Here is a 12,212-nt window from a genome sequence, read left to right on the forward strand (position 1 = left end):
AAATACATATTTTGTACAAAGGGGAAGGTTTTGGGAAAGGAAAACCAAAATTACCCCCCAGCGGGGTTTAAAAAGGGGTTTCAGAACATGGTTTATTCCAGTCACGAACCTTTGTACTGTTTAGAGGGGTTTGATGAACCATGTGGGCCTGAGAATGAAACAATAAGAGGAACCGAGTTAGTTCCCTTCCATGAAGAAAATTGTAACGCCATGCGGTGTGATGTTAGAGAAAAAGACAATTTCTTTATTTATAACTTTACAGATGTGGAAGTTACACCTTTTCACTTTAGCCTTTTTTCAAAAGGTTTTACCTTTATTCCTGTAAAAAGGCCAGGAATAGAAAGAATTTTGTTGGATGTAAAACTTTTTGCCAGGAATTTACATTTTAAGGCAACATTCAAGAGGGATGAACACAATGTGATTAATGGGTTGAAGAGAAAAAGTACGTTTAACCCTCCCCTACAATACGACATTTTGAATTTTGAGAGTTATGTCACACATATGATTAGGGAAGGGTATGACAAAGAGGATTGTATGGGTGAATACAATAATTTAACATTAGAAGAAATAAACATACTAAAGATGTTACAGACAAACTAAAAAATAAGAATTATGAAGCCTGACAAGGGTGGGGGGGTAGTCCTTATGGATCATTGGGATTATGTAGACAGAATGCTGAAAATTTTACACACTGGTAACAGATATAGAATATCTTCTAGGAATGAAATGAATATCAGTTACAAAAAGATCGATATATGGCTAGAAGATAACCTACTACAGGGACTCATAGATGTGGATTTATATAATTATTTAAGAGTACCTAAACCTGTGATACCAGAAATATTTGGCATCCCGAAAATACATAAGGACACCAACAACCCCCCTTTAAGGCCTATTGTAACCTCTCAATATTCTAAGACACAACCCCTAGCGATTTTTATAGACAGAAAATTAAAAAACTTTCAGCAAGGTTACCATCATTTATTGATAGATTCCTGGGATTTTTTGAGGAAATTTAACACGGTTATATATGATGAGAAACATACTTTTGTTACCATTGACGTGAGGGATCTTTTTTCAGTAATTCCTCACGACTTGGGTTTAACATGGTTTGAATCCATGTTGGTAGAGTTTAAGACCTTAAGTTTACAGGATTTTCGACTGTTACTTGGAAATATGGAACTGGTCTTGAAAAATAATTACCTTTTCTTCCAAGGCGACATCTATCATCAAATAGGGGGCGTGGCCATGGGATCCTCATGTGCCCCCACATATGCTAACATCATTATGTTGTTCTGGGAGTTAGAATTTGTGTTTAAATCAAAATTTTGGAAATTTGTTGTCTCATACTTTAGATTTTTGGACGATATTTTCATAGTGTGGAATGGTAGTGGGGATGAAGTAGAGGAATTTATTAAATACCTACACACTACAACTTGATTTTTGGAATTTACGTATGAACATCATGTAGATTATGTGAATTATCTTGATGTAACAATTACAAAAAACAAGTTCAAAAATAAGTATGAGTCTAAGATCTTTAGGAAAAAGTGTTTTTCCAATTCATATGTCCATTTTGACAGTGACCACCCCTTGTATCTAAGGAAGAACATAGTCAAAGGACAAATGATCAGGGCTTCCAGGATGACAAGTGACAATGAGACATGCAAAGCTGAATTAGAATTTATACAGCAGTTATTTAAGGCGAGGGGTTATCCAACTAAGCTTATAAAGAATGTGAAGCGTGAGGTTTTAAAGAGAAGGAATTCCCACTATTACCCACTTTTGACTTCTAATGTACAGGAAGATGGTGTACCAACCATTGATTTTATGGTTATAAATAACACCAAGCAGAGTACATCGGATATGCCCCGTTTAATGTTAACATATTTCAAAAACATACATTGGATACAACGGGGTATAAATGAAGCATGGAAAATGTTTTCCAAAATCCATACTGATTGTACAGTTTTCCAAGAATCATTAAGATTTGGTTTCAGGAAAAACACAAATTTTCAAAGAACTATTTGAGAGAAAGAAAAATCAGTATAGGGGAGGAACACAACGGAAGGTGGGGACCCATAAGTGTGGAAGATGTGGTCAATGTACATTTATTCTGGATAGTAAGAAACTTTTGTTGAAAAAAACAAATGTAAATTTAAAAAGTAGAGGTTACTTCACATGCCAAACAAAAGGAGTGGTCTATTTAGCCCTCTGTTTGATTTGTGACAAATACTATATAGGTAAGACCGAACGTAAATTAAAGCAACGTATCTATGAACACACGAGGGACATCAATAAATGTAATGAGAACAATGCATTGTATAGGCATTGCATGACTTGCGTTAACACCAATATTAAGTTTTGGGTTTTGGAAGAGGTCAAGATGTGGGATAGAGGTGGCGACTGGGAGTCCCAGTTAGAATTTAAAGAATTAATGTGGCAACTTAGACTTGATGCCTGTGGTCCAAATGGACTGAATGACCACCTTTCCATTAAACCGGCCTTGAAATTATTGGCCAATGACCCTAAACTGACATAACAATATATAATATTACACAAAAATTGGTTTTAACTGCTTTTTATTGATTTTTTTTAATTGATGTTTTTTATTGATGTATTTACACATACATATACATACATAATACCATGTTCATAGTATTTTTATGGTATACCTATTAAGTGAACTTATTGTGGGTTTATTGATGTTGTTGATAGTATTAATGATTAATTGACTTAATACTATTTAACATGTATTATATATCATACTTACTTTTAGCATATTTAGTACATTATCAAATATATTGCCACAATTATATAATCAAATATTGATGTATATTCATTTATAGTTGATCAGATGACACCTACAAGATACAGTTCTATAGTATCAATTTATTTTATCATCTGTGTGCATCATTAACTATGAGATACGGTAGTATAGAGTGGTTACATAGAGTATTTATTTGCCTGCACACATCATTGTTTGTTTGGCACCAACATTTTGTAAACATTTTTTAAACATTTTTTTTAAAAAGTTATTAGCGTGGTTGAACGAGGTCTAAGAGCCTTTAGTTTTAGTTTTAATTTTTTATACATTAAAAATGTTTTAATATATTTATTAATATAGAAGTTTTTGAGCATAGTAATGTATTAATATTTCAATATTTGAACACTTGATTGTTTAATTGAATCAATTGAATAATTTGGGTGTGAATTTAGTATTTAATGGCAGGTGACAGCCATCTAGTTGGATTCTGATGAAGTCTGATATTAACAGAAGAAAGCGCGCTCAATCCCAGGTTGCTGTTCTTGTCTTTGTGGAATAAATTTTGGTGCAATGAACTTTAACTGAGTTTGTATTTGGGCTTTTACATCAGATCATTTTGTGTTTTCTGGCGTTTGAGTTCTATTCAGGATACACCCTGTATTGTGAAGCCGGTGGCCACTGTTCATGTTTTTACAGTTTTGAGTGGTGGAGTTGTGGCTGCAGTTTCTTTTGATGTTGACCAGGGAGGTACATCTCAGGTAATTCACACCAGCATGGACATTGAGTGCATCATATTTCTGCTTGCTTTGGGGTGACTCATGCACTTGTGTTATGTGGCATTTTGTGGCAGCCTACAAGCCGCTTACTCTACCCTTTCCCTTGTTCAGTCTGGTGAGTGGGACAGCTGTGTGTCTGCCTATACAGACACCTATTACGACTGTATCAGGCATGTTGTTTCTCCTTCTGGCCTGTGACTGTCTGGCACACCAGCTTTGCGTACTATTCGTTGCATGTGCCAGGAATGTTTGTCTGTGTTTATGTGTTTGGTTTACAGTTGTGGTAGGTCTATGTGGGACTGGGTTTGTGGTGTATGTGGTTACCTTCTCCTCCTGACTAGTGTTGACAGTACTGAGTTGTTGGAGCTCAACCTCTGGTTTGGATACATGGATGCATCTATCACATATATTTGTATTTATTGGGGGGTGTTGTGGTTGTCTGTGTACTTGGTACTGGCATCACATTGCCTCTGGATTCACAGATTCTACTTGTTGTGGCTGGACATAGTGGATTGTATGTGTGGACATATGTTGTTGCCATACTACTGGTCAGTGATTACTTCCCTTTTTATGTTTGCTCTATCATGTGGTAGCTTCCTCATTCTCTTGCATGGTTTGGTAATGGCTGGAGGCCAGCATGCCAGATGCCTGCGTGTATGGCATTGTGTGTTGTTGTTATTTGTGATTGCATACTCCAAGCATTCCTGGCTGTGTTCATGGAATGCCTGTATAACATGTTCTGTGGTGTGTCCCATATTCTGCACTTGCACAGGGCCTTTTGTGGATTCATTATCAGTTTTGAGGGCTGCAACCTATACTTTACACATGTTTTTCACTGTGGTATTCTGGCCAGGGACTGGGGTCAGGATGTGTATATCCAGTGTGATTACTCTATGGTCTGGTCTTACCAGTGAGGGGTACACTTCTCATCTTGCCATCCAGTACACATGTTGCTGATTATCACATCCAGTATGCTTACCCCTCTTGTGGGAGTAGTACATTGTTCCTGGGCATTTTGGTTTATGGAATCTGGGTTATTTTCTCCTACTGTGTTGGTGCTAGTACAATGCTACCGGTGTATGTCTGGGTATTTTCAGTCAAGCAATATAATGTGGTTTGGGGGCTTGATATATTCATGTATTCCGACATAGGCCAGGTGCTGTTCCTGGTATTAGGACAGTAGTCTGCAGCAGGCTATATACTGCGAGGCAGTTTTAGCCATTGGTATTTGACCATGGCTATTCCATGCTGCTTCTTGTTGTGGTACCAACATGGGGGTGTGGTTATCCTTGCCATTTCTTGCTAGTCACCCTCCATTTGTAGCTTGATCCATGTTTTGCGGCTGTACAGCACAGTATGAGGTGTGACCTGGTAGTGTTAGGGTGCTGATGTGAGCCTTGCCCAGTTCTCTATTACAGGACTGGTATCTACATTCTCCATACTTTGTGCATTTACACTGCACACATATTGCTGTTTATACATCTGTCATTGGGTAGCATTACATCTAGGATCCTATCCCTTGTAGAACCTATGAAGGTTGGGTTTGTGTTTTGAGACTTACCTATTCAGGTCATGCTGTGGGTACTGACAGCCTGTGCCGGTAACCATGGGGCATGGCATGATAAGTGCACACCACCCCTAGCAGGTGGTGCACCATGTCTAGCTCCGCATATCTTCCCAGCCTGAAACACATTGGCTCCCCTTTGACTGACTGCATTACTTCAGCCAGTTATTGCACTTGATCATCCCATTGTCATTTTGTGGCTTCATGCTTGGTGAGGGTGGATGTTAGTCAGGATGCTCAAGTGTGCATATAGTACATGGTGTTACATTACTTAACAAATAGCATTCATGCCTCAGGTGGTGCTGCAGGGCTGCTTCTGTCGGATGTGCATATTACACTTCCCTGTACATGTTTGTGAGCAGGTCATGTCATTTTAGGCATCCATGTTATTATTTGAGTGAGTCAGAGGGGTTATCATTCCCAGGGTTCCTACTGAGCCAGTGTATGTGCTATGCGTTGCCTCTTTGCCAAGGCCAGGGCATACTGGGCACGCCTCCTTCTGCCTACTGGGGCAGGCTCAGGTTGTTCCTCCTCCGAGTCACGCTCTGCCTGTGATGGCCTTGGCAATGGTGGGGGACTGTTTGGCCCGGCCCTATGCTGGTCCTGCTGCAGCTGTTTTCGCAAGATCATATTATGTAGCATAGCACATACCATGACAATTTGGGTACATGTAGTTGGTGTGTACTGCAAGGCTCCACCAGATGTGTCCAGACACCGGAACCATGACTTGAGCATCATAAACACACGCTCTATTACATTACGTGTTTGTGCATGTGCCTCATTATGGCGTTCCTGTTCAGGTGTGTGTGAGTTTCTGATGGGTGTCATCAGCCACGGCTCCAGTGCATAACCTGCATCCCCCACTAGGTGTCCATGTGGGAAGTCCCCACTGGCAAATGTCTGGTACAGCTGCATCAAATGCCAGATGTGGGAATCATGATAACTCCCAGGGCAGCCAGCACACACATTCATTATTATGCCCTGGGCATCACACACGACCTGGCAGTTGATGGAGGGGAAGCCCTTGCGGTTAATGTAGGCCCTACCCCACTCACCGGCTGCTGCTTTGATGCGTATGTGCATGCAGTCTATTGCACCCAATACCTCAGGGTATTCTGCTATTTGTTGGAAGAGATGCATATTACTAGCCAATACCTCACGGGCATTGGGGAAATATACATGATCACCAACATGTGCTGACATGGCATCCAGGAACTGGTGCAGTACTCTGGAGGCTGATGCCTGTGATATCCCCATCATATCGCCAGTTGGTCTCTGGAAGGTACCTGTTGCTAGTATTCTTAGGCCAACACATACCTTGGTTTCCACTGGGATGGGTTCCCCTCTGTTGGTTCTGTGTGTGAGGCGTGGCCTGCACAGCTCAACAATTTGCTACAGGAGCTCTCTGTCCACTCTATAGCGCTCTACTATCTCCAGCTCATGTAACCCATGGTAGGTGACCCGGGCCTGTACACTCTTCTCCGTCTCCTCACTGTGGGTTGTCTGGCACCATCTGCATTGACACCACCCTCAGCAAGTCGCCTATGTCTCATTATGACAGCTATGGCAGCCCCTAACATTTCTGCTCTGAGTTCAGCTTTTTCAGTTTTCACTTCTATTAGCTTACTCCTGTCTTGCAGTGTTTCTTAAGGGAAACATCCTGCACTACTGTTTGCAGAGTTTTAAGTGCTGGGCTGGGCTACTATTCTGCCTGTGTAATTGCTTGCTTCTAATTGTTTTCACCTGCTAACTTCAGCAGTTATCCCTGCTAGCTTCCTATTAATTCTGTTGCTTCCTTTTTCCTCTCTGTTTCCTCAGGGGGGAGCAACGTGCATACTATCTGAAACACGCTCACAGTGGCTTACACACGTGCACACGTGCTTACACGGTTCAGAATCTACTTATTCGGGTTAGAACGCGCGTACACCCATGCAAACACTGTTACACGTCTGCCAATAGCCTCCAACATACTTAGCCTGCCTTACACGCTCGCACACCCACGCAAACAGTGTTAAACATCTCCCAACACGCTCCCACATGCTCAGACTGCCTTACACGCGTGCACACTGTCCTACTCACGCTTCATGGAGCACACATGCGCGCATGCACCAGCAAGAAACTTTGGTGTAAGTAACAGTGTGCACCTTCCATTTCTTGACTTTCCATGACTTATCTAGTGGCACACCTCTTTCCATGATCTGTGCCTGTCATCTGTCATGTTACACTGGCCTCCAATGAACTGCATTTCTTTCTACCATTCCCCCCTGTGATGTCACCTATCTCCTACTCTATTCCTCCCCCTTATGTATCTCTTACACTACTCAGACTGTGCTCATTTGCTATGTGACTGTGAGATTCAGTATCCAAACCCTCATTTACATGAGATTGCCTACTAATGCTTAGTTACATGTCTTAGACTCAGCTTCCCCCCTTAGCAAACACTACACGGTGGCCATGTTGGTTTTGGTCTGCTGGTCCCTGCATTGTCATTCCATGTATTGCATGAAACCCACATTTGTGGGTTTATAACCTTCTTTTTTATGTTTTCATACAGCGCAGCCTGTTTGCACGGGGCTGCGCTGGGTTTAAACATCGGTGATCGCCAAAAAAAAAAAATTATATTTATTATTTTGGCATCGGGTTGTATTGCCAATGGCCACATATTTGGCCATTGGCATGCTGCCTGAGTCATATGCAACCATTTTTTGGAGCTGACATGGCTCCGTTGTGGAATTTGAAGAAATGTACTCAGTTGTCAACTGAGTACATTTCTGCAGCTAAAACGTCTCCTACACGGACTGGTTTCTGCTTAGTGGATGGCTAATATACCTCATTTGCATACCTTTCAGATGCAAGTGAGGTATTTAGCATATCCACGCCCAGTCCGTGTAAGAGACATTTCAGCTGGTCTCTTACACAGAGTTTAGGGCTGTTCCTGGATCGCGAGGCTTGCATGGAGTGTTGCACGTCTCTTACACTCCATGCAAGCCTTCGTGAATCCTGCCCAGTGAAAAAGCTAAGGGTGCAAAATGAAGGTTAATGTGGGGAAGTAGAAGGGCTGGGAGGAAATGAGGTATGTGAAGGAGGGGCTTAACTGGTTTTGTGTGAGTGTTACTGTGTAAGGGATCAGAGTTTGGCTTGAACTTGTTACCTGGCCTCCCTCCCTCTTTTGGAGCGCTGAGGATTGTGTGGTTATTTTTATAGGTTTGGTGTTTTGACAGAGAAGAAGAGCAGCTTTGTCCCTCTTCTGTTCCCTCTCTGGTGTTAGATGTTTAATTCAGTGAGTTGGAGAATGAATGTGAGCAATGGGGCGCTGCTTGATAAGTATAAGTAAGCAAGCAGAGGTGAGAACACTACTTATTTTGTTAGGTTGAGAGAGATTATGCTGCCATAATAAATGGTTATATGGATGTTCATGCTGTGATCAATAAATTAAAATACTGTTTGATAAAGTTATGTTTACGGGAGTTTAATAATGGTCATTAAATGTCATTTGGTGTGGTGTGTTTACTGGGATTTGTATAACTTCATTGAAAGACCATTTCACTGACACCCATTTCACTGAGACTAAATCATCTAAAGTTCATTTCACCTAAGTTTCATTTCACCTAAAACTAATTTCACTGACAAGTAGTACTCTAAGTCAAGTCAAAGGTATATGTCCTTTTCCCCACTGTAGTGCAATCCTGGTGTTAGTATATATAGTTAGGGAGTTGTGGGGGAGCATTGCCCCACACCTAGTTGGGTTTTACCAAATAATTTAAAACAAAACCAAACAACAGAAAACCAAATTATATGGGAGGCTATGCTCCCCACATCCCCCAAAGTGGGGGACTGTGCCCACCACACCCACTCTAACAATATATACTAACACCAAGATCACACTACAGGGAGGAAAAGGACATATACCTTTGACTTGCCTTAGAATACTACTTGTCAGTGAAATGAGTTTTAGTTGAAATGAACTTTCAGTGAAATTAATTTTAGGCGATTTGATCTCAGTGAAATGGGTGTCAGTGAAATGGTCTTTCAGTGAAGTGATACAAATCCATTTGCTAAAGGGGACCAGGGCAAATGTATATTTAAGTGTAGGAAAGATGTCTGTTGTCGACAGACTGTTGTTACCACCTGACTACATCTGGGCCAGTTAAGTGCAACATAAAATGTAACCTACTTTTCAAATAAAACATTAAACATGCATTTACTGCACTAGTAAAAGTATATGCAAAGCATTACTGTTTTATATACCAAGAACTCTTGATTAGTAAATAACCATTTTCCATTTTATTGTCTTACTTTCTACAACTAAATTTATTTATTTATTTATTTGTTCTGCTATAATTGTATTTTGCCACATTTGGCCTAGACTGTGGCTGAAAAGCATTACATGATCAGTCTGCCTACATTGATAGCAAATGTAAAATTAAGCAAACAGACACTGAAAAAGCTAAGGGCGCTAAATGTATATTTAAGTGTAGGAAAGATGTCTGTTTTCTGACAGACTGCGGCTACCACCTGACTACATCTGGGCCAATTAAGTGCAATATAAAATATAACCTACTTTTCAAATAAAACATTAAAAGTGTATGCAAAGCATTACTGTTTTTATATACAAGACCTCATGAATGCATATGACGTTTCAAGTAAATATTAATAACATGTTCAGCTCAAAATGTTTAGTGAAATGATGCAAGGAAGGAAGTACTCAGTGATTGTCATACTTTTATTTCTTTTTGTATATGTTTTCTTTTCAACACTAAATTCTGTCAAAGAGTTAAGCTTATAACTGATACTTTATGAAATGATGCAAGGAAGAGGTGCAAAAAATGAGTTAAAAGTAATCATGTGACACAAACTGCAGCATTATAGGTTTAACTTTTTGCAGGCATTATCATTTTGTGAAGTAACACTGTATACAAAAAGCTGGAATCTGTAATCATATACGTTTCTAACATAATTGTTTTTTTGTGTTGCCGTATACACAGAAATAAATAAAATTGAAGCCCTGTTCATCATACAGATGCAGTGAAAACAGAGCAAACGTCAGTACTGACTTTTATATATTTAAAATGCCGACAGTATCTGACAGTGTTCATGTTCTTCAAATACAATTGTATACCTCTCAACCTCTTAGCACAAGAAATTTAGACAAAGTCTAAAATAATGGGGTAAAAACAGCCAAAACTAGGAACAGATTTCAAATATTGCTTTTATAATCTTAGAAAGCTGCTAGAATAACAGGATTTGTATTGGCATGCATTTTTTAAGGATATACATCTGAAACTCAAATATGTCATTATTTAGTGATGTCAGTCCTCAGTGATTTGCCAGATATAAGCAGCAGTCCAAAAATATGTAGCAAAAATCTGGACAGCTGAGAAGTATGTACAATTGTCACAACACACAGATATTTACACATTTGTCTTTGCATTCTGCAAGGAAGAGTGCTATGAAAGTGGTCACAAAGAAAGACAGTATGCTACACCTCCAAAACCAACAACAGAATCAGCCAGACGTCTAACCAGAGAGGCCAATACTAGGGACTAAAATGTATATGCAGTTTGTTCAAAAAGTGCAGTAAGAAGTGATAGTTCCTTTTCAAGTTAATCTGCTTCGACAGGCTCATCTTCATTTTTTGTTCTTGTAAAACAAAACACTGAGAATAAAGTGCATGCATGACCATTTTGCTGCCAAGAACAGAAAGAACTGAACCTTTGAGACTTCCTCTCAAGTTATAGCTAGAAAAGTACTTAAATACACAGCTTTATTAATATCTACAACCAATTAACAAAGTGATCACAAATATCTAAACATTTTCATCTGGTTATTTTCAACAAAAACTATTTCATCTGGTTATTTTCAACAAAAACTACTATTTCTTGTTTCTTTTCTTATGAAGCAGGCACAAGGAGTCACATATTTTACTTAAATTCTATAGAGTTAAACTATACTTACAAAAGATAACATATCATATATTCTTTTGCTAATTATTCTTTTTTTGCCAGTATTAAAATTATCAAGTGTAACTTAAAAAAATAATAATATGATTGTGTTTAAAAAAAGTCTTTACCTTTGTATGCAATTTCATCCCAAACCAAATCAGCAACTTTATATTCCAAAAGGAAATACTTAGAGTGACCGAAACAATACAGTGCTTCCACCTTTTCCTTTGGCACTCCAGGCGTACTGTGTCCAGGCCTTTAAATCTTCTTGAATAAATTCTCATTGGGCATACACTGAAGGAAGTCAGATGTTTTGTTGTAATGGGCATTATGTACACACATATTTAAAAGAATGTTCATGTACACAGATTCACAACGAGCAAGGCTTAATGTCACGGAATATGTGGTTCAGACAACTCCCATATATTTATACATTAGTGTTTTCATTACAGATAAGGCCAAATCCTGTCACCATTACTGTTTCTTCAGTTTTAATCAATGTTTGCATTCCATTGCCTGAGCAACCGCCACAGTTCCAGTTCACAGCTTGTTTCAAGTATAGCAGTCACAGCATGTAACTAATGTTGTTCTGCAAAGGAGTCTAGAATAGATATTTACGCAGAGCAGTGTGTGGAATTTATTCCATTGATGAGCTGTGTATTAACGATTTACAGTCTAACATGATCCTAGAGTTGTGAAAGCAGTGGAATACAATCTGTCTTTTTAGCATGAAGATCAAATATCTGCATCTGGAAAGCAATCCAGGAAGTAGTGTATCATTTTGACAAATAGGCAGACTCAAAGGTGCATAAACACATACATTTTTAACTGAGTTTCTCAGTGTTCATTTCTGACCTTAACTTAAAGATGGCTACAGGAACAGTTTTTAAAGATGCATAGTTCTTCCTTGCATTCCACAGCATTTGTTGGATAGTGTCTAGATAGTGTTTGGTGGTAGTGGTGGGGGAGGGGTACCAATCCCTTCTGAATGCACAACAGAATTTTTCATTTATGTGCAAACACTGACATCCATCTCATGGTGTGTGTACGTGTGTGTATGTGCATGCATGAGCATATGTGTGTGTGTGTGTGTGTGTGTGTGTGTGTGTGTGTGTGTGTGTGTGTGTGTGTGTGTATTTATGTGTGAGAGTGTGTGTGTGTGT

At 39.4% G+C, this 12,212-nt stretch overlaps 1 protein-coding gene across 1 annotated transcript in view; it reads right to left on the reverse strand.

Annotated features, from left to right (window-relative positions):
- LOC122809222 (B-cell receptor CD22-like) overlaps window positions 1-11,925 on the reverse strand; it is a 346,467-nt gene extending 334,542 nt beyond the window's left edge. Inside the window, exon 1 of the mRNA XM_044080536.1 lies at window positions 11,178-11,925. The gene's annotated coding sequence lies outside the window, so the exon portion shown is untranslated. The remainder of the gene's footprint in view (window positions 1-11,177) is intronic.
- Between the last annotated feature and the right edge of the window lie 287 nt (window positions 11,926-12,212).

Source organism: Protopterus annectens, chromosome 8.part0 (genome assembly GCF_019279795.1).
Source record: "Protopterus annectens isolate FY-2018-M chromosome 8.part0, PAN1.0, whole genome shotgun sequence".
Taxonomy (NCBI): domain Eukaryota; kingdom Metazoa; phylum Chordata; order Ceratodontiformes; family Protopteridae; genus Protopterus; species Protopterus annectens.